The following is a 4,077-nucleotide window of genomic DNA, read 5'->3' on the forward strand; positions in this document are numbered from 1 at the left end:
CGCATGCCCAGGAGCGATTTACAGCAGCCGGAATAGAGAGCTCCTGGGCCTGGAGTAGAGCACTACTGGTGCCCTCCTTCCACCAGCAGCGTATCGCTCTGTGAGCAGCTCTACAAACAGGCTCGGTGATCGGCACTGACTCCGGAGATGCCGGTTACGAGGAAGAGGCGGTGTGTAATAGCGAATGAACTCGGAATGCGGAGTGAGTGGGGAGAAAGAGTCTATTCACGGGCTGGGACAGGTAGGGCGGTGAAGGCGAGGTGGGATGGAGATTCCGGTGAGTTGCATTGCTGCCTCTTCTCCCAATACCCGGAGGAAATCCATGTTTAGTCCCAGTCTCCCCGTGTCTGTTTTTGCAGGACACGGGAGCCAGACAGGTTTACAAAGAGCGGCTGATGCAGGATCCCGGGTAGAACTGTGGCGGACACAGTTTACCCTGGCAACACAGACAAAATGCTGGTGGAAGGCAGCAGACCTGGCAGCATTCATAGGAAGCAGCACTGTCGACGATTCGGGCCGAGACCCTTCGTCAGGACTAACTGAAAGAAAAGTTAGTAAGAGATTTGAATGTAGGAGGGGGAGTGGAAAACACGAAATTACAAAAGAAGACAGGAGGGAGTGGGTGAATCTAAGAGCTGGAAAGGTGATTGACAAAAGGGATACAGAGCTGGAGAAGGGAAAGATTCTTGGGACAAGAAGCCTACGGAGAAAGAAAGGGGAGGAGAGGACCAGAGGAAGATGGAGAATAGACAAAGAGTGATGGGCAGAGAGAAAATCAATGGAGGGGGGAAATAAATTAATCAGGGATGGGGTAAGGAAGGGAGGAGGGGCCTTCACGAAAGTTAGATAAAGTCAATGTTCATTCCACCAAGTTGGAGGCTACCCAGATGGAATATGAGGTTTTGTTTCTCTAACCTGAGTGTGGCTTCATCTTGACAGTAGAAGAGGCCATGGATAGACATATCAGAATGGGAACGGGACGTGGAATTAAAATGTTTGGCTATTGGGAGATTATGATTTCTCTGCCGGACAATGTGACGTGGAATTAAAATGTGTGACCGCTGGGAGATCCTGCTTTCTCTGGCTTTCTCTGCCTATCCACGGTCCCAGAACAGGATCACTACAATCCAGTAACGTTGCTCAGTCTCCTTCATCCTTCAACGCTGGCAGATGGTATATATTTGGTACTGCATAAGCCAAATTGTAATAACCCCATTGACAGATTTTGTTCAGACGCGAGACAACATTTATATGAAAAGGGGATTGCCTGGGACAATAAATACAGTAGGCCTGCCAGTCGACTGTGTCAGTGCCATCAACATAAGTTGTGATATTACTGGTGAGATAGGAACAGTTAGTAAATGTCATAGATTACCCCGTAGTTTCAATAACAGACTTCATGCTCATCCACATGAAGTCGCTTCAGAGATTAGGATTCATGCAGTCCTTTATAAGAATGTCATGCCATCTTTCGAAACAGTTCCACTTGCAAGTGTAATTTATCGGGGCAGTTCCGTCCAGTGTTCCCTTCACGGATCTAACATTGTTACCAAAGTAAAACACAGTCTCAATTTTGCCCGAAACCCATTACCTCCATTTGACCTTCAACAGGGCGCTGATATAAATCGAAGCTTGTGTCCTCCTCGCTCTCAGCAAAGGATCCGCCGCCTCGCCTCGGTTCGGCTGCATCGAATTTTCTTCAGTTCCAAAGGGAAGCCACAGGCTATTACTTGTTCTGATTAACCCACACAAATTGTTGGAAGAACTCAGCAGGCCAGGCAGTACTTATAGAAAAAAATAATTTTATTTTCCAGACATGCAGCCTGGCATGCAGAGTTCGTTCAGTATTTTGTGTTTGTTGCTCGAATTTCCAGCATCTGTAGATTTTCTCTTGTTTGCGAATTGCGATGATCGTTTGTCAGAAAACGTGTGGTGAAAAAACAGCAATGAACCTCAGGATACTGACCACCACACCCTTCCAGTGAAGATGCAAACCATCCCTTTGGTATCGATCACCCCTGCACAGATGAAGTCCCAGTGATTGGGTAAATACAAGCGGGCTTTTTCCACGGGGGATGGGAGGTACTACAACCAGAGAGCCTGAGTTAAGGGTGAATGGTGAAAGTTTACGCAGGACAGGAAAGGAAAATTCTTCACTCAGATGGCTGTGAGAGCGTTTGAATGAGCTGCCAGAATGAGTGGTGCATGCATGTTTGGTTTCAATATTTAAGAGAAATTCGGATAGGTGCTTGCATGTCGTGGTATGGAACGATATGGCACCAGGGCAGGTCGATGGGAGTATTCAGCTTAAATGATGTAGCATGGACTAAATGGAACAAAGGTCCTGTTGCAGTGCTATATTTTTCTATGACTTCTTGAATTTATGATCCAGAATCTTTAAACCCTGCCCCTGCACCAGCTCCTCAGCCATACAGTAATCTGCTATAATCACTCGCACCTGAAAACGACAACAGGAATATTAGACTTCAAATCCCAACCCGCCCCACCCAATAAAATAAAATGACGCCAACAGGAAAGTAAACACTTTCTGAAATAGCATATATTTCTGAAATAGTATAAACTACAGTCATCACGTATATCTTCGAATTTCTAAAGTATTCTCCCTCAGCATCACGGAGCTCGTACTCAGTACAGCGACAGCTCGTACTCTGTCCTTCTGCAGGGCCTTCAGAATCAAAGGCTTGGTCTGCGCCCTCTCATGGAGGACTGACTATAATTGTCACAGATAATTGTATAATTCAAGAAAAAGGTTCCACCGAGACTCGAACTCGGATCGCTGGATTCAGAGTCCAGAGTGCTGACCATTACACCATGAAACCACACGTATTGACTACGAACGACAAACAGAAGTTGAATCTTAGGATAGTATGTGATGACACGTGTAAACATTGACAGTATATTTACATTGAACTTTAAACTTCATACAGAATGGCATGTTGAGGAAGGGAGCAGTTTTCTCTTTGGAGGGAGCAGGATGAGATGTTGCTTGAAAGAGGTATACAAGATGCGGACTGACTGGGAAACATCAGTTAGTCCAGATCCGGAGCGGCACCTTCAACACTATCAACCTGAGCACGAATGTACCGAGTGCATTCTGAGCCGCTGCATGTCTGCCTGCACCGTCTCGGATCACAAGTACCTGCAGCGGATAGTGAAGTCAGCTCAGAAGATCATCGGGGTCTCACTTCCCGCCATTACAGACATTTACATCACACGCTGCACCCGTAAAGCCAAAAGCATTGTGATGTACCCCACGCACCCTTCATACAATCTCCTCTCCCTCCTGCCTTACGGAGAGACTTTCTAACTATGTGGTCGCTCTGTACCGTCCTGAAGTTAATATACATCTCTGGTGCTTTGTTCAAATTAAGAGACAGGTTGTTGGCTCTGCACCTGTCCGTTAGCCGCTGCACCTCCTCTCTGTATGCAGACTCGTCGTTCTTGCTGATGAGACCCACCACGTCCTTGTCATCGGTGAATTTGATAATGTGGTTCGAGCTGTGTGTTGCAGCACATTCATGGGTCAGCAGAGTGAACAGCAGTGGACTGAGCCCGCAGACCTGGTGAGGACCCGTGCTCAGTGTGATGGTGTTGGACCCCACTCTTCTAACTGGACTAAATCTCTCTGCAAACTTTGAAAACCTACTTAATTATCCACAACGCCACATACCTGAATATCATCTGTATATTTACTAATCCAATTTACCACCCCATCATCCAGATCATTAATGCATATGACAAAAAACATTGGATCCAGTACAGATCATTGAGGCACACCAATAGTCACAGGCCTCCAACTTGACAAACAGTTATCCACCACTATCCTCTGGTATCTTCCATCCAGCCACTGCTGAATCCATTTTAGTACTTCAAAATTAATACCTAACGATTAGACCTTCCTAACTAAACTTCCGTGAGGAAACTTATCAAAGGCGTTAGTGAAGTCCATATAGACAACATCCACTGCTTTACCCTCCTCAACTTTCCTCGTAACCTCTTCAGAAAATTCAATAAGATTTGCCTAACATGACTTTCGACGCACAAATCCACGTTAAC

General features: G+C 46.1%; 1 non-coding gene across 1 annotated transcript; it reads right to left on the reverse strand.

The window, feature by feature from the left end:
* Positions 1-2,768: 2,768 nt before the first annotated feature.
* On the reverse strand, positions 2,769-2,840 carry trnaq-cug (transfer RNA glutamine (anticodon CUG)). The gene has a single exon. It is a non-coding gene; the product is annotated as a tRNA-Gln (tRNA).
* Between the last annotated feature and the right edge of the window lie 1,237 nt (positions 2,841-4,077).

The sequence above is a fragment of the Hypanus sabinus genome, chromosome 31 (genome assembly GCF_030144855.1).
Source record: "Hypanus sabinus isolate sHypSab1 chromosome 31, sHypSab1.hap1, whole genome shotgun sequence".
In the NCBI taxonomy this organism is placed as follows: domain Eukaryota; kingdom Metazoa; phylum Chordata; class Chondrichthyes; order Myliobatiformes; family Dasyatidae; genus Hypanus; species Hypanus sabinus.